The sequence below is a fragment of the Gorilla gorilla genome, chromosome 3 (genome assembly GCF_029281585.2).
Source record: "Gorilla gorilla gorilla isolate KB3781 chromosome 3, NHGRI_mGorGor1-v2.1_pri, whole genome shotgun sequence".
Classification (NCBI taxonomy): Eukaryota; Metazoa; Chordata; class Mammalia; order Primates; family Hominidae; genus Gorilla; species Gorilla gorilla.
In genome coordinates this window covers 99,789,343-99,817,118 of record NC_073227.2, presented here as the reverse complement: position 1 = coordinate 99,817,118, position 27,776 = coordinate 99,789,343, and the positions used below count along the sequence as shown (strand labels likewise).

Genomic DNA, 27,776 nt, shown 5'->3' with positions numbered 1-27,776 from the left:
TACATGCCCTGCTCTTGTTTACACAGCCGGTTTACACTGTTTTTCCAAGCCATCACAGCTGATATCTCCTGGTGCTATCCCCAAACTGCCACTCTTAACTCTTAAATAAATAATCATTGCTGGCAGGACTATGCTGAATCTCCTTAGGCAGTCTCTAATCAGATATCCTGAGTCATCCCAATTCTTAGACCTTTTATACCTGTTTTTCTCCTTCTGTCATTCCATTTAGTTTCTCAATTCATCCCAAACCGTATCCAGGCCACCACCAATCATTCTATACAACAAATGTTTCTTCTAACATCCCCACAATATCACCCTTTACCACAAGACCTCACTTCAGCTTAATCTCTCCCACTCTGGGTTCCCACGCCACCCCTAATCCCACTTGAAGCAGCCCTGAGAAACATCGCCCATTCTCTCTCCATACCACCCCCCAAAAATTTTCGCCGCCCCAACACTTCAACACTATTTTGTTTTATTTTTCTTATTAATATAAGAAGGCAGGAATGTCAGGCCTCTGAGCCCAAGCCAAGCCATCGCATCCCCTGTGACTTGCAGGTATATACGCCCAGATGGCCTGAAGTAACTGAAGAATCACAAAAGAAGTGAATATGCACTCCCCCACCTTAACTGATGATATTCCACCACAAAAGAAGTGTAAATGGCCGGTCCTTGCCTTAAGTGATGACATTACCTTGTGAAAGTCCTTTTCCTAGCTCATCCTGGCTCAAAAAGCACCCCCACTGAGCACCTTGCGACACCCACTCCTGCCCGCCAGAGAACAAACTCCCTTTAACTGTAATTTTCCTTTACCTACCCAAATCCTATAAAACGGCCCCACCCCTATCTCCCTTCGCTGACTCTCTTTTCGGACTCAGCCCACCTGCACCCAGGTGAAATAGCTATATTGCTCACACAAAGCCTGTTTGATGGTCTCTTCTCACGGACGCGCATGAAAGAAAGAAAAGAAAGAGAAATTGAAAGAGAGGAAGGAAGGATGGACGGAAGGAAGGTAAGAAAGAAGGAAGGAAGGACGGAGGGACAGAGGGAGGAAGGGAGAGAGGGAGGGAGGGAAATGCTTTTCAACTTCATATTCCTCTTCAACCACTATACCATATCTCTGCTTCCATTTATGGAAAAGCTTCAAAATAGTTGTGTGTACTCATTGTCTCCATTTCCTCTCCTTTTTTCACTCTGGAACCCACCAAAATTAGGCTTTTGTTCTCACCATTCCAACAAAAAGCTCTGGTCAAAGTCCCTGCAATGTCCATTTTGATAAATCAAGTCCTGCATTCATAATTTTTATCTTTAATTCAACCTATCTGTGCCTTCCACACAGTTGATCACTTCTTCTTGTAGTACCCTGTTCATTTGGCTTCCAGGACACTGTTCTCCTTGTTCTCCTTTCATCTTATTTACTGTACCTGGTTATTTTACTTTTCTGGTCTCCTATCATCTTATAATAATGAAATTTTCCAGGGCTTAATCATTAGACCTCTTTCCTCTTTTTGGCAAAACCCACTGACTTTCATTTCACCCTATGGATGTAAATACTATGCCTATACTGACACTTGCAAAAATTCATATTTCCATTCAGTACCCTTCCTTGAACTCCAGATTCTTACTTTCAACTAGTCACTTTACCTCGCCTCTTAGATATCTAATATATAACTCAAATGCAACAGCTGCAAAGGTGACTTCATTCATTTTCTTCTTCCTTCCAAAACTATTTTGTTTTTCCGAATCAGTGACAATGATTTCCTTTAAATTGCTCAGGTCAAATTTCTTGGGGCCATTTTCACTTTTCTCTTTCTCTCATACTCTAAACTGTGAAGGAAAAAAATGCTCTGGAGTGATTCATCAGGCAAGGAAAACTATTTGGTTCAGTGCAGTGGCTCCCACCTGTAATCCCAGAACTTTGGGAGGCTGAGGTGGGAGTATCACTTGAGCCCAGAAGTTCAAGAGCAGCCTGGGCAACAGAGTGGGACCCTGTCTCTTCAGAAAGAAAGAGAAAAAAACTAGCCAGGCATGGTGGCATTCACCTGTGGTGCCAGATACTTGGGAGGCTGTGATGGGAGGGAGGTTTAGGCTATAGTATTCATGTTCATGACACTGCCTTCCAGCCTGGGTTCAGAGCTAGGCCCCATCTCCAAAAAAGAAAAAGAAAAACTTTACTCAAAACTATTGCAATAAGGATCAAGTCCATTGCAGAAGGAGAGATAGGTTGAAACAAAAAGTAGAAGAGATTTTAAGCTCAGAGGTGAGATAGTGCAAAAGTACTGGAGAAAGTTAGCCAGGAGGTTGGTCAATGCCAACAGACCATCTGTGTTTGCTAATGGTCATTTATTGCCCCCCTTCCCTTTCACAGAGACTGGGAGATAAGGGCCCTGTGTTTCTAGCTTATTACATTTAAAAGAAAAGGTTTCCAGGTCTTTTGGAAAGACATTCCTTGGTTGTAGAAAATTTACATTTCAAAGAAACAGAGAAGGTATTTAAGATTGCAAAATTTCTAAAGGAAATGCTCAAAGAAAAGGGAGGTCAAGGGCCCATACTCAGAAAAAAACCTGTCTAAAGTTAAGTCAAGATGAAGGGAAGTCAAGGTCATCTTGGTCAATATACAATCAATCACATATCTATCCACAAAATTCAATTCTTACAGGTCTTTGCTCAAAGGTCACATGACTAGGGAGTTTTCTTGACCTCCCTTTATAAAATAGCAATCTCCCTCACATTTTTCCACTACACATGCACACCTGTCCATCTTATCACCCTCAAACTGTGGCATTTATTTATTTAGTTCATTTTTTCTATTTTATAAATTTTTATTTTATTTTAGATTGAGGGAGTATATGTGCAGATTCGTTACATGGATGTTTTGCATAATGGGGGTTTGGAGTTCTGTTGTACTCATCACCCAAATAGTTACCATTGTACCCAACAGACAATTTTTTCAACCCCATGTCTCTCCCACCTTGCCTGCTTTTGGAGTCCCCAGCATGTATTGTTTCCATCATTACGTTCATGTGCACCTAGTGGTTAGCTCCCACTTATATGTTAGAATGAGCGATATTCGATTTTCTGTTTTGGAGTTAGTTCACATAGGATAGTGGCCTCCAGCTCCATCCATGTTGCTGCAAAGGACATGATTTCATTATTTTTCATGGCTGCATATTATTCCATGGTGTATATATACAACATTTTCTTTATTCATTCAACCATTGATGTACACTTAGGTTGATTCTATAACTTTGCTATTGCTATTAGTGCTGTGATAAACACATAAATGCAGGTGTCTTTTTATATAACAATTTCTTTTCCTTTGGGTATATATCCAGTAGTGGGACTGCTGGGTTGAAGGGTAGTTCTATTTTTAGTTTTTTGAGAAATCTCCATACTGTTTTAAATAAATGTTTTACGAACTTACATTCCCACCAAAAGTGTATAAGCAAACCCTTTTTTCCGCATCCACAACAGTATCTATTGCTTCATGACTTTTTAATAACAGCCAGAATGCAATTAATAGAAATTGCATCAAATCTGTAGACTGCTTTGGGCAGTATGATCATTTCAACTATATTAATTTTTTAAACACGGGATGTTTTTGCATTCATTTGTATCATCTATTATTTCTTTCATGAGTGTTTTATAGTTCCTCTTATAGAGATCTTTCACCTCCTCAGTTAAATATATATATATATATGTATTTTATTTACTTATTTTTGTATCTATTGTAAGAATTGACTTCTTAATTTGGTTCTCAGCTTGAATGTTACTAGTGTATAAAATTGCTACTAATTTTTTACATTGGTTTTTGTATTGTGAAACTTCACTGAAGTTGTTTATCAAGTCTACAAGTCTTGGAAGAGTCTTCTGGGTTTTCTACATATAATAAGATTCTGTTATCAATGAACAGAAATAATATGACTTCCTCTTTTCCAAACAGGATGACTTTTATTTCTTTCTCTTACCTAATTGCTTTGGCTAGGACTTTCAGTTCTATATTGAATAGAAATGGTTAAAGGGGATAGCCTTGTCTTGCTCCAATTCTTAGGAGGAATCCTTTCAACTTTTTCCTGTTCAGTATGATGTCAGCTGTGGGTTTGTCATATATGTCTCTTATTATATTAAGGCACATTCCTTCAATGCCTAGTTTGTTGAGGGTTTTATCACGAAGGTATGTTGGATTTAGATGAGTGCTTTTTTTCTGCATCAGTTGAGATGATCTATGGTTTTTGTTTTTAATTCTGTATATGTGGTGAATCACATTTACGGATTTGTAAATGTTGAACCACCTTTGCATTCCTGGAATAAAACCCACTTGATTATGATGAATTATTTATTTAATGTGCTGTTGGATTCAGTTTGCTATTACTTTGTTGAGGACTTTTGCATTTGTGCTCATCAGGAATTTTGGCCTGTAGTTTTCTTTTTCTGTTATGTTCTTGTCTGATTTTGTTATCAGGGTAATAGTGGTTCCATGAAATAAGTTAGAGAGGAATACCTCCTACTTTATTTTTTGGAATAGTTTCAATAAGATTAGTATCAGCCTTTCTTTGCATGTCTGGTAAAATGTGCCTATGAACCCATCTGATCCTGGGACTTTACTTGTTGGAAGATTTTTTATTACTGAATTACTTTCATTACACATTATTGTTCTGTTAAGGATTTCTTTTTCTTCCTGGTTCAATTTTGGGAGGTTGTATGGTTGCAGGAATCTATCCAGTTCCCCTGGGTTTTCTAGTTTGTGTCTATAGTGATGGTCCTAGTAATCTATGATAATCTTTTGCATTTCTGTGGTATCTATTTTAATGTTGCCTTTATCATTCCTGATTGTACATATTTGAATCTTCTCTTTTCCTCATCGTTAAACTAGCTAGTGGTCTATCAATTTTGTTTATCCCTTTAAAGAAACAGCTTTTTGTTTTGTTCATCCTCTTTATCATTTTGTCAGTCTCAGTCTCATTTGGTTCTAGTCTGATCTTTGTTATTTCTTTTCTCCTGCTAGCTTTCAGTTTGATTTGTTCTTGTTTTTCTTTGAGTTGTGACATTAGGTTGTTAATCGAGATCTTTCTATCTTTTTGATGTAGGCATTTAATGCTATAAACATTTTTTAGGAGTCCTTTTGCTATATCCCAGAGATTTTGCTATGTTGTGTCTCTATTTTCACTCATTTTGGAAAATTTTTTTATTTCTGCCTTGATGTCATTGTTTACCCAAAAGTCATTCAAGAGAAAGTTGTTTAGTTTTCATATACTTATGTAACTTTAAGATTTCCTCTTAGTATTGATTTCTAATTTTATTCCACTGTGGTCTAAGAAGATATTTGACATGATTTTGATTTTTTTGAACTTACTGAAATTTACTTTATGGCTAAGTAGATGGTCAATTTTGGAGAATGTTCCATATGCAGATGAAAAACATGTATGTTCTGTTGTTCTTGCGTAGAATGTTCTGTAAATACCTATTAGTTCCATTTGGCCTAGAGTCCAGTTTATGTCCAGAGTTTTTTTGTTGACTCTCTGACCTATCTAGTGTTGTCAGAGGGGTGTTGAAGTCCTTAACTATTATTGCATTGCTGTCAGTTTATTTTCTTAGGCCTAATAGTATTTGTTTTATGAATCTGGATGCTTAAAACATTAAGTGTTAGGTGTTGGGTGTGTATATATTTAAGATAATTAAATCTTCTTATTGTATTGAACACTATCAACATATAATGCTCTTCTCTTTTTTCTTTATACTGTTGTTGGCTTAAATTTTGTCTTCTATAAGAGTATCTACCCCTGCTCACTGGTTTTCCGTTTGCTTGATAGACCTTTTCCACCTCTTTACTTTGGGTCTTAGGTGTCCTTATGTATGTCTCTTTTAGGCAGAAGATTATAGGGTCTTGTTTTTTCATTAATCAGTTTGTGGCATTTAAAACTATCTGACATATTCAGATACATAATACATTTACTAATTTCTTTCATATTTATCTCCCCCTACTTGCCTGTAAACTTCATAAAGACAGGTACTGTTTTGTCTACTGCTGGTTCTCCAGTATCTAAAACAGTGTCTGATACATAGTATCCACTCAATAATTATTTCTGAATGAATTAATGAATGAAATGCCAGATTATTTCTGGCAATTAAATACAACTTATTTGAGCCCCAAAGTGCCAAATTTCACATTATAAATATCTTTGAAAAATCTGATGAAAACTGTATATTCTTTCTGCAGAATAATTAATACACATGAAGACACACTCACTTGATTTTTTGCTTATAATTTCAGAGAATAGTATGGATTTCATAAAGTCCTAGGGTTTCATATAAACTCTAGGATCTCACTGATTCCAAGGAAACCTCTCTGGACTACCGTGTACCTGTAACTGTCTAAACATTTTGAGTCCCAGCAATCACATAGGCTTACTAATTTGTACACAACATACTTCTACTGCAATATATTTCAACTTAGGAAACTGAAAGTAATGCATTTAAAGATCACACTCAAATCCTGCTAAATTGTCCACAAATGGGATGGTGTCAAGATTTCTTATAAACTGCTTCAGGAAAAAATGTTTTTAATATTCTAATACTTCATAATATACTATTGATACAATGTCAAATAAGCACATTTTTTATTTTCCTCTTTGAGAAAAAGTATAGTACATGTGAGATTCTTAATTTCATGTCTGTATCTTCAACAAAGAGCTGCAATCAAGGACAATCATTTCTATTGTACTATTTAATGCTGCTATTATAACTTAAGAATGTATGAAAAATGCACAAACATCAACTTACTGTTCATAAAGAAGAATCTGTTTTAATAAAAACACGCCCAAATATGCATGGCTTAAATATCCATTTCCAGAATGACTATGTAATTGTGTCAAGTGACTCAGTATTTAAACTCATTGGTACAAAAGCCTACATTCACTTAATAAAGCCCTTTCTCTCAGTCTGCACACGAGTATTCAACCTGGAGAGGCTTTTGTTTATCTGAGGTACATTCTTTATTACATTCTTGGATAGCAACTTGATACTGATTTCAATAGGCTAGAAAAATAAATTATGGAATATTTAGACAGAATGAAGGTTATATGCCCATTTAAGAGTATGGAGTTGGGCAGGGCAAAATGATGTGTGTGAACAAAGAGGGTAGAAAAATAATGTTTAGGGTCAGTGAAGGACATCCAGGCTATGATGCTGTTAAACATCAAAGGGGCCTGATTTTCTCTATTTGAACTTTGAACCAGTGGGTAAAAAGGAAAAATTGTGAAGCAGATACAATCAATGTATCACTTTTAATCCTAATAAAACTTAGGTTAGAACACACAGATTAAGTTTGAGACAATTAAGGACTTCCTAATTCTAAAGCCAAAAATTACATAGAATGATTTCCAAATCACAGGCTGTGCTTGACTTTGCCTGTAGGGACTTGATGCTATAAATGTATTATAATGAAGAAACTAACAAAAATATATGCCTCCTCTGATCAGGTAGGTCCCATGAAGAATAAAAAAAAATGCTTAGCTTTACTGCCCCAGTTTCTAGGACGAGGGAGGTATAGAAGAGATAATTAGCATTATATTAATGTATTCACAGAAAGGGACATCAGAAATGGGTGTTAACATTCACATTTAATTTGAAAGGAGGACTGTGTTATCTAGCCAAGGTGGACCACCAAGAGGGAACTTGTAGAAAACAAGAATCAAGCAAAAAGAAACATGAAAACTTATCCAAGAATGAGGGTCAAGGAGATCACTGACAAGGTAGCAGCAGACTAGAACCCTCACCAAGATGATTCTATACTTTCAGGCAGCTTTTCACACATGGCTATGACTAGACCTCATACAACCAACTTTTTCTGCCAACATGTAACTTAGAAATCATTTATTTATTAGAATCATGTTTCTTATTTTGACACAATACTCCTTTTGCTAGAATTTTTATTTCACTCACTTGTGATCTAAGATCTTTAGCATTCTTTAAAAGCTTCTCATTATACACTTGTTTTTTAAATACTCAAAAATCCTACTAGGTAGATTCATACTTTGAACCTAGGAGAAGTAACTTCTATTTTACAATTCTGTCCTGTGTATGCCAATCATTGATTACTGCCAAATTATTTTATACCATTTTTAAATTTAAAGACTGACACAATGCAGTTAAGTGGGAAGACAAAGAAAGCCCAAATAAAGAAGAATATATGTATGCAATCAACTTCTCCACCAAAGGCAACCATTCTTAACATTTTAGTGTAGGTCTTTCCAGTATCTTTTTTGTTCATTATACTTTTTCTTTGAATCAAATGGTAGCACTTTTTAATATTATTTAATAGCAATATTCAGTATGTATTTTCTTATGATAAAACACATTTTCATTCACAGACATCTACAAATTCAACTAACATTTACTGAACTCTTTCTATGTATCAGGCACTGGGTTAAGCACTGGGTCTATGAGGATGAGTGAGAAAAACAGGCCTAGGCATAGCCTTCATGGTGCCTAAAATTAATGGAGAGAGACAATAAATAACTAAACAAACAAACAAATTAATCAACAAATACCCTGTGAGCCAACATGCTATTATATATGGTATGTTCTTATTTTATTTTCTTATTGTTTATTGAGAAATACAATTTATTTTTACATACATCAATTATTGGTGAATTGAAGATCTACATGTAATAAAATAATAACTACCTGGTAAATGGGGTAAGTACAGTTTACCCTATCTCTTCTACTGAATACAGCTATGAAACTTGGACAGAATATGTAAAGATGAGAACTCTGAAAAGTAAATAATATAAGGCAGATGAGAAAGATGACCAGAATTTGAAATATCAAACTGGCAGTGGGTTTTACCCAGAAGGCACTGGATCACAGAGATCATAGTATGGAAATCACAGAGAGGGAAAAGTTTAGGAAAATAATCCATAAGCCCAGGCTTATGGATGCCTGGGCTCACTCTCCACCTGTGCATGAATGGATCTAAGCTTAAGCATACCAAAAACCTTGAGAATTAAACTAACAGATGACAGTCCACTGCCCAGATTCCAGACTGGCCACTGGGGCAGTGCACATAGAAGGAAACATCAAAATGAGGCATTACTGTTTGTATTTAATCTCACAGTTAATATTGGAATGATACTGCAAAGGCTTTGAAACTCAGTTGACAAGGGAACCACAGCCTACACAAAGTGTCAGAACTGGTGAACTGACAAATCCAAATAGCTTGCCAATACAAAAATTATCAACATTCTGTATATAATTCAAACAAGACTCAGAGTCTCACATCATATGCAACGTATCCAGAATACAATCCACAATTACTCAGCATTTGAAGATCCAAGAAAAGCTCACAGAAGCCAGAAGAAAAATAGAAAAAACTGCAAGAAAAGAGGTGTCAGCCAGGCGTGGTGACTCACACCTCTAATCCCAGCACTTTGGAAGGCCAAGGCAGGTGGATCACTTGAGCTCAGGAGTTTGAGACCAGCCTGGGTGACATAGTGAAACCCTATCTCTACAAATTTTTTTTTAAAAAAGATAGCTGGGTGTGGTGGCACATGCCTGTAGTCCCAGCTACTCAGGAGGCTGAGGTGGGAGGATAGCTTGAGCCTGGGAATTTGAGATTACAGTGAGCCAAACGGTGCTACTGCACTCCAGCCTGGGTGACAGAGCAAGACCCTGTCTCGGGGCGGGGTGGGGGGGGGCGGGAAGAATAGAGGAGAAAAAGAAAAAATCTATCAACTCAAAATTCCATATTCAGTAAAATCACTCTCTAGCTGAAATTAAGATACACTCAGTGAAAGATACACTCAGTGAAAATATCAGTGGTTGCCAGGGGTTGGGAGGAGGGAATGATGAATAGGCACACTCCAGAGGTTTTTAGGGTAGTGAAACTATTCTGTATGATACTTTAGTGATGGATACATGTCATTATAAGTTTTTTTCAAACCCATGGAATGTACAAAAAGAAGAGTGAACCCCAATATAAACTATGAACTTTGGGTGGCAATTATGTATAAATGTAGGTTCATCAGTCATCACAAATGCATCACTCCGGTGTGGAATGTCAATAGTTGGTAAGCTGTGCATATGTGTGGACAGAGAGTACTGTATATGGGAACTCTTCTACTGTTTTCTCAGTTTTGTATGGACTTAACTGTTTTAAGAAATAAAGCCTATTAACAAAAAAACTCAATGGTCACATTAAGATTAAAAATGTCTACTCTTTGAAAGACATAATTAAGAAAATAAAGATGCAAGTCACAAAATAAGATAACATTCACAGTTTATATATACTTCTGTCAAATACATATATATATAACTATATATGTTTCTGTCAAATATATATATATATATATATTTGGCAGAAGACATATTTAGAACAGATAAAAAACTCTTAAAAGACAATAATAAGAAAAGCAACCCTATAAAATGGGCAAGGGCTGGGCATGGTGACTCTTGCCTGCAATCCCAACACTTTGGGAGGCCAAGGCAGGAGGATCACTTGAGGCCAGGAGTTTGAGACTGGCCTAGGCAACATAGCGAGACCTTGTCTCCACAAGAAAAAATAAAAAACTAGCTAGGCATGGTGATGCATGCCTGTGTCCTAGATTCTTGGGAGGCTGAGGCAGGAGGATCACTTGAGCCCAGGAATTAGAGGCTACGGTGAGCTGTAATTGTGCCACTGCGCTCTAGCCTGGAAAATAGAGTGAGACCCCGTCTCAATAAAATAAAATAAATAAAATGGGCAAAACATTTGAACAAACACATTACAAAAGAAGATAAAGTGCCCAATAAGCACATAAAAAGAGGCTGAACATCATTAGTCATCAGGATATGAAAATTAAAACCACAATAAAATATACCCCAGAATGGCTAAAATTTAAAAGGCTGACAATATAAAGTGTTCACAATTATGAGGAAAAATACTCTTATACATTGCTACTGGAAATGTAAAATGGTGCAGCTGCTTTGAAAATAGGCTAGCAATTTCTTATAAAGTTAACCATTTATGTATGACCGAGCAATTTTATTTCTAAATATTTACTCACAAAGACTTAAAAACAAATTTTCATAGCAGCTTGACTCAGAAGAGCTAATAAATGGAAATAATCCAATGTTCATCAACAAGTAAATGGATAAACAAATTATGGTATGTAACACAATGGAATATTACTTAGCAATAAAAATAAATGAACTAACAATATATAGAGAGCAACAGAGATAAGTCCCAAAAACATTATGCTATGAGCAAAAGACCAAACACAAAAGAGTATTTATTGTATGGTTTCATTTATGTGAAGCTCTAGAAGAGATAAATCTAATTTTTAGTGATAGAAAGTGAATCAGTGGTTGCCTATGGCTGAAAGTTGGGGGCAATAACAGGATAGGGGAGCAGGGGAATTTTGAGATATTAGATATCTTCTATGTTAAAATTGTGATAAGAGTTACATCAGTATATAAACTGGTTAAACTCATTGGAAATATACAAACTGTATGCATTTTATTGTATTTAAATCATTCTGCAACAAAGTTAATATTTAAAAACTCTCAATGGTTTTACTAAGACTCTTGCTTTCATGATACTAAATACACCTTAAATTTGAGCAACAAAATAATTTCTTGGCTTACATAGCCAAATATATACTTTATATACTCATACTATAGGAAAGGCAGGCGGGAAGCCTACCTCAAGTAAAACAAGAATCAGGAACTCAAGTATTGACAAAACTCTCTCCATTTCTCTTCACAGGACTATCTCTGTTGCTGGCCTTGATTGCTCAAGATGGCAGAAACTAGGACAGCTGACAACTCCTTGACTTACATTCTCATGGATTCATCAACCAGATAAAGATCTTTCTTTGGGGGTCAAATTTGAAAAATCTGGAGAAGGACTTCAACTGGCTCCACTTGAGTCATGTGGCTATCTCTGGATGGACCACTGTAAGGGTTTAGGGTACTATGATTGGCTCAGACTGAGGTAACTGCTGATTTCCTAACCAAGCATTCTGATGAGAAAGACCAAGTTATATAAGAAGAAAGAGGATGCTTTTAGAATATAAATTAAAACCAGAAGCAAAAGAGATTTTTTATAAAAAGAAATAAATAGTATAAACAAGGCTACTGAACCATTTAAAACTAAAAATCCATTCTTATTTATTTTTCCGATAGTGAATATTAAAGAAAAATATTTTAAATTCTCGAAGCCTGTGTCTAGCTGAGACAACAAATTCATAAAGCATTTATTTCCATCTCTAAACTTCTTATTTACTAAGAATCTGAATATTTTATACCACCAGAAGTTGATCAGGCTTTTTTACTCGTGTTATGAAAGAAGAAAACAGTTGTTCCTATAATCATAAAATTGCTCAGTTCAAATAGAGAGATGAACCCACTGGGGACATCACTAAGTCCCTTCTTACGTGCATATTGTAACATTGTTACACTGTTGGATTCCTCTTCATAAGTTGGGTTACATTCACTGCAGATGGTACATCTGACTTTAGAGCAGGTGTTGTAGCAGGCCTGGCCCACAGCATCCTGATGCTTATCACCTGGACAGTTTCCAGCCACAGATTGGTCTTCGAGTTGTTGAGGAGATTGTCAGAGAGATTGATAGTGTGAGCCATACTGGAATTACCCATGATAAATGACACGATTTCCTCCACTCTTCTCAAAAGACAAGCTGTGAATCACAAGACTATTCAGCTAAACTTGATGAGTACCTCTTTCCACGTGGAAGTTGCCTAAAAACACATTTACATCCAGACTTGGGTCACCTGCACAAATCAGAGCATTTAAGATCCAATGACTCACTCTTGGAATATGGAAATCAACTAACTGAGTATAAGATTTGTAGACCTAAAAGATAGCTTTGGTAATTTTTTTGTTATTTATTTTGCCAACTATTACCTGTTTTATGCTTAGTACCGTGCCAGTTAGGTTAAGCTAAGCTGAAGTAACACATAAAGCCTGAAATATCAGGGTTTAAACATAATGCAATTTGTTTACTCATTGATATTGCTGAAGTGGGAGGGAAGGACCAGTAGCAGAATCTACACCAACCAGTCATTCAGAGACATGTTTCTTTTAATCCTAATGCCTCTGAATTCAATGCGTCCCTTGAATAACTATCGGAAGAGGAAGAAGATGACAGATTATATGGGAGAGATTTTTATGGGGCAGATCTGGCAGTAATATTTACCATTTCTACCATATTCATTGTCTAAATCTGGATTATACATTCCAAATTTAACTGCAAAGGAACAGAAAATGTGGTTTAGCTGTTTAACCAGGAAGATGAAGAATAGGGAAATGGATATTGGTGATTATTAGCAATCTTTGCTACACAGGCACTGCAGCAATGCAAATGGGAAAACGGTAAGTTGATTGAAAACTGAAATTTACTGGAATGAAGTCAGTGATTTTTCATCTACAAGGAAGTCTCATACTTTTATTTATTTCTTTATTAATACTGGATAAAATTCTCTTCTTAGAATGGGTAAAACTATTTCTCAAACCACATAAGTATATAAAAATCTCCAAAATTTCAATATTCTCAGCTCAGCTATCATAGAGAATGATATGTAATTTACCAACTTAAAACATTCTTTAAACAGAAGGCAAACTACACTTCAGTTAATAGACTTATCAAGAGAGAAAAGGTGCATTTAGAAAATTCTCAATTGGGCTGGGCATATTGGCTCACGCTTATAATCCCAGCACTTTGGAAGGCAGGAGCGGGGAGATCATTTGAGGTCAGGAGTTTGAGACCAGCCTGGCCAACATGGTGGAACCCCATCTCTACTAAAAAACTAAAAAAAATGTTAGCCAGGTGCTGTGGCCCACACCTGTAATCCCAGCTACTGGGGAGGATGAGGCATGAGAATCACTTTAGCCTGAGAGATGGAGGTTGCAGTGAACAAAAAAACCCAGAGAAACCAGTAATACCATTTTTTTTATAATAGCTAAATTACATATAAATTTAAAAAAATTAAAAATAATCCACAATCAAGAAAAAATATCTGTATTCTTTACTTGTGTTCTCTTTATTGTCCCCTACCCCAACCCTCTGAAAGTAGGAGCATAGGCCGGGCGCAGTGGCTCACGCCTGTAATCCCAGCACTTTGGGAGGCCGAGGCGGGCGGATCACGAGGTCAGGAGATCGAGACCATCCTGGCTAACACGGTGAAACCCCGTCTCTACTAAAAATACAAAAAATTAGCCGGGCGCGGTGGCGGGCGCCTGTAGTCGCAGCTACTCCGGAGGCTGAGGCAGGAGAATGGCGTGAACCCAGGAGGCGGAGCTTGTAGTGAGCCGAGATAGCGCCACTGCACTCCGGCCTGGGCGAAAGAGTTAGATTCCGTCTCAAAAAAAATAAAAATAAAAATAAAAATAAAATCAAAGTAGGAGCATAAGTGATTTACTTATGGCTAAATATGGTGAGAAGCTGGGAGAGCAGTTTACTCCTGAAATGTCGGAGGAGACCTCGATCATGATTGCTGGGGCCTTGATAATTACATGGCAGTAATGTCCGTCCTAGCCTGGACTTTATCCACCGTGGTCTTCCCGGACTCAGGAGCTAAATGGCTCCACTCATCATCCCCATATCAAACCTTGTAGTAATGTACTTTTCCTGGCCTGATAGGTAATTTACCAACTTTCATTCATTCATTCATTCATGATAAGTTGTGGGGTTTTTTTAAAAAAATTCAATTTTAGGAAAAAGAGAGAAAGAGGGAAAAAGAGACAGAGATACCAAAGAGAGATATCATTCAAGAAGTGTATATATGAATACATTACAGACTTAGATTTCTTATGCAAATTCAATCCACTACTAACAAAATACAACAGAGTATTATGCCATATTTACCAAGTGCTCATTTTTCAAGAAGCATTATTCTAAATCCTTTAGAACAGCAGTCCCCAACATTTTTGGCACCAGGGACTGGTTTTGTGGAAAACAGTTTTCCAGGACCAGGTGGTGGGGGATGGTTTTGGAATGATTCAAGCGCATTACATTTATTGTGCACTTTATTTCTATTATTATTACATTGTAATATACAATGAAATAATTAGACAACTCACCATAATATAGAATCAGTGGGAGCCCTGAGTTTGTTTCCTGCAACTAGACGGTCCCATCTGGGGTTAATGGCGGATAGTGACTGATGATCAGGCATTAGATTCTCTTAAGGAGCATGCAACCTAGTTCCCTCACATGTGCAATTCACAGCAGGGTTTCCCCCACTATGAGAATCTAATGCTGCTGCTGATCCGACAGGAGGCGGAGCTCGGACAGTAATGTGAGTGATGGGGAGCGGCTGTAAATACAGATGAAGCTTTGCTTGCTTTCCCGCCGCTCACTTCCTGCTGTGCAGCCTGGTTCCTAACAGGCCATGGACTGGTACTGATCTGCAGCCTGGGTGCTGGGGACCCCTACTTTAGAATGTCTAACGTGTGTCTAACGTTACTTGGCATCACTATTATCTCCTTCCAAGGCCTCCCCTGAATGGCAGAAGTGAAGCTGGGAGATGTGTTTCCCAGAATCCTCCTTTCTGTAAGATTCCTGGTTAGAGTTTGTAAATTATAGGAAACTGAAACCAATTAGGAAGATGTAGGTGAAGGAGCTCTTAGTCTCCAAAGGCTTATCTACCCAGACTCATAGACTTCCTGATGAATCCTTGACAGCCACCTGCTTTGTTGCTACAGACAGAAAAATTCATAAAATATTCTCAAAGATTCTGAAGAATTGCAGCAACTTCTCTTAGAAGTTTTATGAGAACCACACTATTTGTTGCTTTAATATGAGATCTTCAGTGATTGCTTCCCTGACATTGGAGGCAGCTTCTTGCACTTCTAGTGGGGGTTTGAGGGTCAACAATCACGAAAGTCTCTATTTTGATATTAAGCACTTATTATCCAGAAAACATGTGATGACTTCTGTTTTACTGACCACACATTACTTTGATACAAGTAATCAAAATCGTTTTGTAAGATAGACATATTAGCACATCATCTACATTTTTTTCATATGAAACAAAAGCTTAGAAATGTAAATATCTTGTTAAAGTTTTCACAGCCAGAATTCAAACTCAATACGTTAACTCCAGAAATTATGCTTTTCCTTATAATGTTCTACTCTCAATAAAGTCAGCACCAATGAGAGATAGAATTTTATAATAAAAGAATAACTCAACAATATTAAAGATGTACCTTCCTAATCAGCCACCATTCCTCTCCTTTTTCCTTAAAAAAAAAAAAACCTTTCTAGAGCTTCTTTTCCACAGTATCAGTATTAATAGTTTGCATTAGCTTTCTCATTAATCAGCCACCATTCCTCTCCTTTATCCAAAAAAAAAAAACAAGAATTTTCTAGAGCTTCTCTCCTACAATATCAACATTAATGGTTTGCATTAGCTTCCTCATCATGTCTACAATCTATCAAATTTATTGGTAAATGTTGAACTTTCTAGACTCCTAGATTTGCTCATAATCACCTTAAACTATTGAATGCTCAAGCATTGTAGTGCTTAGTTAGTAGTTACAACTCTGAACGCAAAAAAAGAATCTTACTTTTTTCAATAATTGTTTCTCACAGGAAATTGCAATGAGCAATTAAGCATGGTAGAATCACAAACTATCCTGGAAGATTTCATGAGAAGAAATATTTCAAAATTAAAAAAAAATAAAAAGACAAAATAGAAAAATTTTATCATGTAATCAGGACAAAAAACAGAGTTCTCAACTTAGAAGAGGTATTAATAATTTGGGGGTCACTTTAAATTACCATTCCTTTAGAACATTATTCTTCACTTTTCCATTTCCTTGAAGAATGGAAAATAAAACACATGCAAACTTGAATTGTATGCAAGAAAACCTGTTCATTACAGGCCATTGATCATGTGTTTGTGGATATAATTTATTATAACAAGATTGTATCCTAGCTCTTCTAGAAGAAATAGACACAGACTTGAAGAACTTTTTTCTCTGAGTCCCATAATTGGAACCTTTAAACAAAGTTATAATTTTAAATTTAAATATTTAAATTTAAAATATTATTAAATATTTAATTATGTAAATATTTAATTATGTAAATTATTTTAAATGAAAATTTCAAATTTAAATTTAAACTTATTTTAAATTAAATTATTAAAATTATTAAAATATTTAATTGTTTAAATTATTTAATATTTAAATATTATTAAATAAAATTTAAATATTACTCCTTAGATATTATGAATAGAAGCTTCTAGGATGCTTATGACTGTAATTATAGATAGGATAAAATCCTTCCTTCCAGATGAGATGAATCAGTTATTCTAATTTGTTTTCTTGTGCTTTATGATTTTTTCCTTGAAGTCTCATGGCAGACTTTCATTATTCTCCTCATTTTAAAAAATGAGGACATTGAAACCCATACAAGTTTGCTCAGAATGACTGAGAATCCAGGGTAAAAGTATACCCAATTCCATTTCTCTCACTAAATCCTCATCAATAATGCCATAGGAATACTGAACTAATGGAAAATAGCCATACACAAGGGGAATACAGAGAAAATATTTGCCATACAACTTGAACCAAAAAAAAATAATATTTATTTATTCATCAGTTTATTTCTTATTTGTCACATGCAATCATTTATTCAGTTTTCAGCTCTTTCAAAAATAAATTTGAAGTGGCTTATGCCAACATCACTCCATTAAAGAAGTCCTAGATGAGCTGATGTTAGTACCATCCCACATTCATTAGATTACTATTATTGCCTTTTCCTAAAGTTGATTTTGATGGCAAATGTATTAAAGCACTTGCAACGTGAATCTAAAATTCCAAATGTTAGTATTTACATGTTAAACTTGAATTAAGCCTCCTATTTCCTCATCCCGATAAAGGAATGAGGCTAGTTCATATTGTGCCTTTGGGAGAACCAGAAAAATTCTTCCTCTCTGGAGAGAGCCAGGCATATGGTTGGAAGGCTGGGCAGGCAGTCAAAGTCATGATGAGTATTAAGAAAAATGTGCCCCTTCTTCCTAGTGGATATAGGGCCACATCAGGTGTTTGGCTTGGCAAGCAGACTATGAGCTGTGTTGTAGCTCCCACTCACCCCGACACTGTGTGCTTCAGTGCAAGGTATTAATACAACCAGCACAGATACAAGTAGTAATTATTATAAGCACCCTTCTTAGCCCTCAGATCTCTGATTCTGCATTGCAAAATATCACTCTTTTTTTAAGAATGGAATAGATTGTTAACTTTTATTCTTGTTTTGTCAACTACTTACTTGTAATATTTTAAATTTTACATTCTCTTACCATTTAGAGGACAATTTCTTTGCAAATGAGCCCTTTTCTGAGCCCTTTGATATTCATTGGGAATGTTAGTCTTTTGTTCACTTCTTGCTCCCTCTCTCTACCTGATTTCCTTAGATAATTATCCCAAGTCGTACCTACTTTCCATTTCCTCTCAAACCCAAATTCTTCCATCTTCGTCACTAACAGCTTCTCATTTTACTTAAGTGAAACAATAGTATAATCATAAATGAATTTTAATTTTCTTCTCTTCTAATTTAGAATATCTCTACATTAGTATTCTAAGCATTCCTTTTCTGTGTCGGAATTTTTGAAGTTTACTTTTGAAAACTGAACCACCATGTTTATTATTTGTTTTCTGTTTTTTCTACATGTTTATTATTTGAATACAAATGTATTAAGTGCTCATGTTTGCAGGGTCCTGTGCTACCTGCTGCGGGAACATTGGTGAAAGATACTCATGTGTTCCTTCATAAATACACAATCAGATAGATGGGGAAGTAAACAAGGACTAGGCAATTGATGATCATATAGTGTAAAAATTTTCTCTGACAGAGGGATGGAGTATTGTGTAAGGACAAATCAGAGACATCCACACCAGATTTGGAATCGGTAGTAGTTTCTTTTCTTTTTTTTTTTTTTTTTTTTTTGAGACAGGGTCTCATTCTGTCACCCAGCAGGCTGAAGTACAGTGGGGCAACCATGGCTCACTGCGGCCTCAACCTCCCTGGCTCAAGCAATTCTCCAAAGGAGAAGCTCCTTAGAGAAAGGATTGATCCCTCAAGAATGAAGAGGAGATGACTGAGCAGAGATAAGGGAGGTAGGAGTAGTTTGCACATTCTTGGGAGACGGAGGAATGGGTTTAAAGGCCTGGAGATAAGAGACATTGTGATTGGCCTTGAACATAATTCAACAACAGAAGAGAGCAGGCCTTCATGGTGCTAAAGGGAATTCTGTGTAATTGAAGCATGGGACACCATTGAAGAACAGTAATAGAAGAAAAAACAGAAGTAAACAGGGATAGATAACTCAGGGTTTTGGAAGCCATGTATTAATTTTAGTTTTTTACTGATAACTTGATTTCAATATTACAATCTTTTTACCATTTTTTAGCAAATACTTTTCAAGCATCTATTATGTATTAGACTCTATTCTGTGCTAGACATTTAAGATACATCTACAATATGCTAGATTTTCAAGATACATCAGTGAACAATAGAGCAAAATATTCTCTGCCCTTTTGAAGCTTATATTTAGCAAAGAAGATGCAATATACCTAAGAAAACATAGAAGTATGAAGAAAAAGAAAAAGTAGAATAGAGTGAGGGGGTTGTGAGAGGCATGAAGTTGTGTTTGAAATGCACAGCTGTGGATTGGCTTCATTCAGTATCTCTTCCCTGTCTTTCTGTGCTCTCTAGTTTAATTGAGAGCATCACTGTCCACCCTGATACCGATGTTAAAGCTCACTGGTTGCTAAAGTCTTGGGACTCTGCTTCTCCTTTTGTATTCTCATTGCCATTGCCTTACACCACAGCATCCTGTACCCTCATTCAAATAATTCAACAACTACCAGTCTGTTGGTCTCCATTATTTCTCCGTTATAAATTCTTCTTCATCCTTAATCAGAGTCTTCGTTCCAAATGACAAGTAGTCACGCCACTCCTTTGTTCAAAAACCTTTCCCACCTCTATAATGTCTACAGATAACGGTCCTGACACCAAGTATGGCATTTAAAATCCCCCGAAATCTGACCTCTGACTAGCTGTGGAGCTGTCTTCTAAAATTTTTCTTCTGTAGCCCACCAAGCTAATAGAGCATTTAAGCATGGACTTTTCCTTCTTTTGGATAATATTTTGCCTATTATAATGTTTTGTCTTTTATGTCTCCCTCTTTCTCCTCATCATTGTATTTTTGTAGTCAAAATCTCCTCTATCTCTAAAGCCAGGTCACATTTGCTTTCATTGGTGAAGAGTTTCCTGTATCTTCCCAGTCATTCTAAATAAGTGTTCCATTTTCTGTTCTCCCATGGAATTATGTTTTTTTCCTTATGGCATCCAAGTCTTGTAGTTTCATTCTGAATAATTCTGTCTGTAATTGTTACAGACAGAAGACAGTGCAGTCATTAGACTGTAAGCATGCTCAGGACAGGGACCTTCCCGTTGCTCCTCCCCTGGTTTTCCTGCTATAATTATGGCTCAATGTTTTCTGCAGAGTAGGGGCTCCATGAGTGTTGAATTTAAATTCATTTTCTTAAACTCTGGTTTAGGCAATATTTTATTTTGGAGGTCAATGTATTAGCGATCTCATTCATAGAATTAACATGATGGATAAGAACATTTTTAACAAGCATCTTTTAATAATTATAAATGCCAGATTTCATCAGAAGCCTAGAGCAAGTATTATCACTGTGAGACAAAATAAATGCTACATGTGTCAATATTTACACAAGCAGATTACAACAGTGTGGTCTCATCAGTTCAGCTATTGTGTCTTGTGAGCTTAACTAAATTTCAAACTCCATAAGGAACTGCATTTTCCCCTGAAGTTATTAAAGGGTAGATTTCTTTTAATTAAACTCATTTGCATGACTAAATTAGATTTAATTACTCTCATTCATTTCACTAATACCTTTCTTTGATTGGAGAAGGAGAATTTTTATAATTGATTAAAATAGGATGCTCTGGCCTTCTCCATTGATTCTGGAGAATAGTTCTAAGTTATGCTTTTAAATGACTAGGGAAACAAATTTTTTTTGATCTAGTGCTACTGCCAATACTCTTCATGAACCTGGGATGGACACACAACCAATCTGCTCCTTAGCTTCTCCCTCTGATAAGCACTGTAGTACTGATGGTAATGATACTTCTTTTGGCCTATCATGCAAAGGCAAATGATGCTTTCAATGTGGAAGTGCTTGAAACATTCATGTAGATTATAAACCATGAATATTATTGAAATCATTAATGTCAGAAATTAAAGCTTTTGTTTTAAATGTTTTCTAAAAATGAAGTTCCTCTTTGCCTTTTGGGTGGTAATCATTGTTTTCATAATTTTAGATTATCAAAGTTTACTATTGTATTCATTCATTCACTCATGCCTGCATGCATTTATTCAGTGCAAATTTGTTTTCACGCAATATTACAGACATGGTGACTGTCATTGGATAGAATTAGATAAACTCTTAACAAGTCTAATAAAACATATTCCTCCCTCAGGAGTTCAGTCTTGAGAGAGAGAGGTTAATATGTAAAGAAATACATTTTGAAAAATGGAATAAAAAAATTGCATACAAGGTTCATGGTTGAAAAGGGGGAGTTTTTAACTCAGCTTGAAGGTACCTAAAATAGATCTTATGAGATAAATGCATTTAAAAAGATAGGAGAGGAAGGTTATTCTAGGACAAAGGAATTCTGTGTTCAAAGGCACTCAAGCAAGAACAGAATGACATATTTGGAAAACTCTAGATTACTTTGGCTTAAGTTTTGGCTTAGAGCATGAATTGACAGGGAAGGAGTTTGGAGAATAACTCATCCTGGGGGTGATTTGGCTTAAAGCAGGTAAGTAAAATGAATATATTTATGTATTAGAATGATAATGAAATAGCAATATGGAAAGTAGATTCGAGGGAAATAAGTCCAGTTAGGATATTCTTCAGTTCAAAGATAACATATACCTGCAATAATGTAGTAACAATAAATTTGGAGAGAAAAAAACAAATGTAACGTATTTCATTGGTATTTATTTAGCAGATAGAATTGTCAGGCAGAAGTTTAAGATATCTTCTATGTTTCTGCATTGGATGATATTTTAAGTAGTGGTAGCATTACCAAAAGCTTAAGAAGATAAATATGTTTAGGGGTGTGACTAGAAGGAATTCTAATTCAAGTTTTGGGGATGTAATTTTGAAATGAAGACAATACATTTGTCTGGGTCCTAGGATAAGGGTATAGAAAAACGTTCTAGATTTGAGAGTTGTAACTGAGGTTTTCATGTGTTGTTTTGTTTTAAATCTACTCTTTACTTTCTTTTGTGAAATGCCCCTTTCCTGAGTTACTGATTCTGGTTTGACTATTAAAATGCCATGCCTCTCCCTCTGATGGTGGAGGGCACTTGAATCAAGTCAGGCCAATCAGAAAACAAACATAGGTACTGGTGAGGATGCTGGAAGAGAGGTGGTCGTGTTTTTTCCAGTGGGATTACTAGCTGTTAGAATAAGTAAGCCCAGAGTAACTGGTGGTGTCTTTGTTTCTGCATAGGTAAAGTTTGCAGATGAAGACAATACAGAAGTTAAAAAGCAACAAAAGAAACAGTTCTGCTGATATTTTTACACTACTGGATCCAACCAAGCCTTTAGTTAACTTTCTCATTAATGTTTTAGATATGTGAGCTAATAAATTTTGAGTTTCATGCCTTATGCATGTTTTTATTTCTGTTACTTGTATCCAAAAGCATCTTAACGAACTCAGAGGTTTTCACCAAGTGAGTTGTAATTCACATTGGGAGGAGGAGTGTCATAGCTCAGGTCAGGGTGTGGTAAGTGAGGAGAGAAAAAATTAAGATAGAATAATCAGAGGAAACGTGAAAATTGAAAGATAGATGGAGGGAAAGAATACCACAAAGAAAGGTAGATCAATTAAGAAGCCTAGCAAAGGGTAGTATGATAGAAGCCAAAGAAGTAAAGAAAACATCAAGAATAATGGAATGTCATAGGGAAGAGATGAGATCATATTAAATAAGACAAGATATATCAAAATGTCTGTTTGATTTAGCAATCTGAAGGTCATAGATGACTTTAGTAAGAACCGTTTCAGTAGAGTGGTGGGTGCAAGACAGATGGAATACGTGTGAGAAAGTGAAGTCAGAGAACTGATTTTGTCTCTCAAGAAGATTACGTGTAAAGGGGCAGTGGGAGATTGGGCTTTGTCTTCAGTGAAATGCATAGTCTTTCTAAAGGCTAGAAAGAGGTTTTTTTTCCTAAGTTGGGAAAAGCAGCACCTGTATAAGTGCTAAGAAAACGCACTATTTTTTCTTCTGTCCTTTCTTGTTTAAATATGGTACTTTTTACATGGCTTTTACAAGAAAACTTGTGGTGATTACCAACATAAAATGCCAACTAGATAAGAATAGTGACAAATACAAATCAGAGGCCTGCTGGTTTCTTTCATTCACTTATGTAAGTCCTGGAGGTTTCCCATATTCAGATGCTTCAGTTTTCTTTCATACTAAAAAAGTAGAAAATCTTATTTTAACCAAAAAATGCATACTGAGACATAGAATATCATAATGTATGCCCTGTATCCATATCATAACACATACAGGAGCTAATGACTGGTTCCTGCAAATATTTTCAAAACAATGCTCTTCATTTCAAAACCTGTGCTTTGTTACTGAACAGAACGGTTTTCCCAACAGAGGATTGTCATTATTCATTTTAAGAAACCCGTGTTTGCTGAAGTTGATATAATATGATTTATCTCAATAAAATACGCTCAAAGCTTTGCATTATTTGGTGCCATTTCTACTCATTAAATGTCATATTTTTAATCTCTCTATTACAATGTATAAGTAACATTTATCAAACCACCCAGGATATGAATCTATTTGTCAGTTTCATGTTTTTTAAAATATAATAATAGTAAATATAGAAAAGAAACATTTAAAAATTTAAAAATAAAGTACTGTATTGCTTCTTAAGTAAGGCATCACATTGTTAATAAGTGGCCTATGTACTCATTAAGAAGAAAATTCTCAAATATTGCAGTAAGTAATAATGTACTAATAGTCGTGTCTGTCTCTTCCAGCCTATAAACAAAATCTAGGGTATAAGCCAAAATAACTCACCACAATGGATCAATTTTTGGAGAGTTAAAAAGCCTGTCAGCATTCTGGATGTAGACACCTGATTCCTAATCAGGAAGTGCTTTGAGGTGAGCACCTTCCCTTTCAAGCCTGCATTTGGGTATTTGGCGTGGGTGTACAGTCATAAAAAGGAATGTGTCATGAAAAGAAATGGAAACAAACAAGCCACAATATCAAAAGGAAGAAAAAAAATACCACAAACCACACTTTCACAGTCCTCTATTTATACTAGCACATTCTGGGAAAATCACTCAAAAACCTGTTACTAATCATTTAAACCTTAGGCTGTCGACATTTTTCTGCTTTGCTAGCCAAATAGTCATGTGCAGCAGCCAGAGGGTTAAAGAGCCAGATTTCCTGTCCCATACTGTAGCTTTGTGTGAGCAATATGGAGGACCCCATCATCGCTGCAGAGGCTCCTGTTGAACATGAAGAGGTCTATCCAGGCAAAAATATGTGCAGCCTTCTGGGCCAGATTTGCTCCGGAAGGGCTTCTGAGTTGGCTGTGCAGTGAACTAAGCTGTCCAGACCTGCTGTTCTGCAAAGGCCAAGATTCTCCCTTTGTGCGTCTAGTTCTTCAGCCACCAGACCATACAAAGCCTACTTTCCCTGGGTCCAGACACCCTACACGATCATAAAAAGGTCTTTGTTTTGTATCAGGAAATAAAATACACAATTTAATATAAATTTGATTATTTATATTTTGGTAGACTGAAGACAAACATTTCAATATTCACATTGAAATAAAATAAGTGAAACCGAACAAATAACTAGATGGTTTTGGGATTTAGACTGTGGAAGGCAACAAAATTTTCTATTACTTGATTTAAAAAAATACAGCCTGTCAATTATGCAACAGTTTTCTTTCCAGTGGCCTAGGCACAGTGCTTTATTTGTATTATTTTAATGGAAGATTTATGATATGCTGATAATAAGTACTATATCCTATGTCTTTAATACATACATTAGGAGAGTTCGTTGTCAAGGGAATGGGAAATTAATGCTCTCAAGACCCCGGTCACACATCGTGATTGTACTTTGTGACTTGGAGTGAGAATTCTTGATTTTAATTTTCTCCAGCCTCTGCTCATTTGACTTGTGCTCATCCCTGCTTAATAAACAAGATAAGGACAAAAATACTTAAAGTCGGCAATATTTTGTGGACAATTATTAGTATTTTTCACTTCATAAAAAATCAAAGTTCAAATTCAGTTTGACAAGAAACCCACCTACACTACCTCCTTCTATGAAGTTCCTCATTGACAGTCTGAAAATTGAGTCTCTTCTGCAATAAGAGACAACAGAAACCTATAAAAACAAGCAAGAAGTCTGTGTCACACACAGTCTATAGCCGAGGACTGCTCTCTTCAATACTCATGTGATTCATGACTCACTCAGTCATCGCGAACAGAAATTTGAAAGTACACCTTGCAGGTGAAAACAAAACCAGTGAAACATTTGATTTGTCTTTGACATCTAAACATCATATCTTGCTTGTTTGGAAATCTGGCTAAACGAGATCGACGACACGTCCTGTTGTAGTCAAAGCTCAGTGATCTAGAGGAGGCGAAGTTTGACTCAGGATTAACATAAGCCACTGTGGGTCCTTGGAGTCAGACTCAAAAACTTAGATTCCATCATGCCCTTAATTATCAAATGTGTTTCCTGCGAAGAAAGGAGTACTGTTTAAAATGTTTGATAATCTGACAAGGCCATAAGGCTTAATGGAATCGATGATTACACACAGATGGACGATTAACTCTCGAGGTTTAACGTTAAAAAAAAATTATGCTGGATTGCTACTTAATGGAATTACACTGCCCATATGGAAAAGAACTATACCCTAAATATACCCAGAATGATGGAACAGGTGGCAGAATCTGGGCAAGACTGCTTGGAATGCACAAAAGCATTCTGAACTTGTAACTGCCAGGAAAGATTCCTGGAGAAAAAAAAAAGAGGGGAATCTTTGAAAGTGTGTTAACTTTTCTACATTTTGGAAATATGAGTTGCAAAAATAATTAGAAAACTGAAACCCAAAGTACATTTTTTCTGGTAGGTCTTTTTTCTATACTATCTTTTGGAAACCTGCACACTATGACTGAGGTAGTGTTACGATGCATGAATTAGTATTTAGCTCCAACATAAACTCAGCAAGGGCAGAGACCATTTCTTTCTTAGTCATAGCTTGATCCTTCAAAAAATATACTTGAAGAAAGGAAATTAAAACTATTAGCAAAAATAGTTTTAAATGAAGATTGGCCATCGTTTCTGAATTTCATATTCTTTACTAATGTTTTACATCCCCCCTTCCATGAATAAACAAGAGCTGCATATGTGAAAATAGTGGCAGGATATGAACACAAGTAAGCATTTACATATAAATGAGCAAATGATAAGGTAATATAATTCCAATTAAGAAACTACTGCTGATAGAAGGTAATTTATTTGTGATGTTTTGCTCCAACTCGGCAGGGTTTTTATTTTAAATATTAATAACCTTTCAGATCACACATACTCCATCCTTCATGGACATGGAGGGGCACGAGGATAGAATTTGGAAGGCCTTTGTAATAATAAATTTAGCAGGGAAGTGGCCCTGAGCACTTACTATGTGTAAGAATTTATTTATTTATATGCATCTTTTTATTTAAATCTTAATATAGCCCTTTGTGTTGTTCCCCTATTTTACCAATGAGGAATCTGACATTAAGTAGCTTCCTAAGGTCGCAGAGCTAGTAACTCATAAAGTTGGAACTAAAATAAGAGACTGGTCTTGTCGAAGTCCTTTCACATATAACCATTTTTGTCAATGCCTATTCAGCATGATCTCTCCTTGCTTCTGTGTTACTTCTCCAGTTTTGCACATGCCTGAGCATTCTTGGACTCTTTCTTGTGCCTAATGTCTTCCATAAACATTATGGATCCACACTGTTTGCCAGCTCTCTGTTATTAAGATCTTTAGAAAAGACATAAGGATAGAAAAGACAAGAGAGCCCTACCCACAACAAAATAGTTAACCACAAAAAAAAAAAATACTAAATGATGAAATGAGTGTAAAGAAGCTTTACAACATTTGGTTTCTCTTCCTTAAAGTACTAAGTTCTTTTTTTAAAATTAAATGTTAAATTCTTAAAAAAATTTTGTTGATGTCTCTGTTTTATTGATGCATGTAGCATATGCTTGTTATGCCTACTGGATAATTCAGGAAAACTCTATCCCTGGGTCTACTAAACAATTCTTGCTATGGACTGAATATTTGTGTTCCCCAACCCCAAATTCATATGTTGAGACCCTAATCCCTATTGTAAGGGTATTTGAGGGTCAGGCCTTTGGAAAATAATTTGGTCATGAAGATGGAGCCCTCATCAATGGGATTAGTGCCTTTATAACAAGAAACATGAGAGATACGATCTCTCTCTCAAACATGTGAGCATGCATCAAGAAGGTGGCCATCTGCAAACAAGTAGGAAGCTCCTCACCAGACGTCAAATTTGCTGGTACCTTGATCTTGGACTTCACAGACTCCAGAACTATGAGAAATAAATGTCTGTTGTATAATCCACCTAATCTATGGTATATTTGTTACAGCACCCCAAGGGAAAACCATTCTGAAAA

General features: G+C 36.0%; 2 long non-coding RNA genes across 4 annotated transcripts in view; one reads left to right on the top strand and one right to left on the bottom strand.

The window, feature by feature from the left end:
• The window catches only part of LOC101130479 (uncharacterized), a 93,052-nt gene that overhangs the window by 32,544 nt on the left and 32,732 nt on the right, over positions 1–27,776 (bottom strand). The gene's annotated exons all lie outside the window — the stretch shown is intronic.
• Positions 645–22,711, top strand: LOC109026498 (uncharacterized). 2 transcript variants are annotated; one of them, XR_008678921.2, is made up of 4 exons: positions 645–1,012; positions 11,744–12,868; positions 18,957–19,119; positions 22,556–22,711. It is a non-coding gene; the product is annotated as an uncharacterized lncRNA (long non-coding RNA). The 2 variants fall into 2 exon arrangements; XR_002005494.3 differs by lacking the exon at positions 18,957–19,119.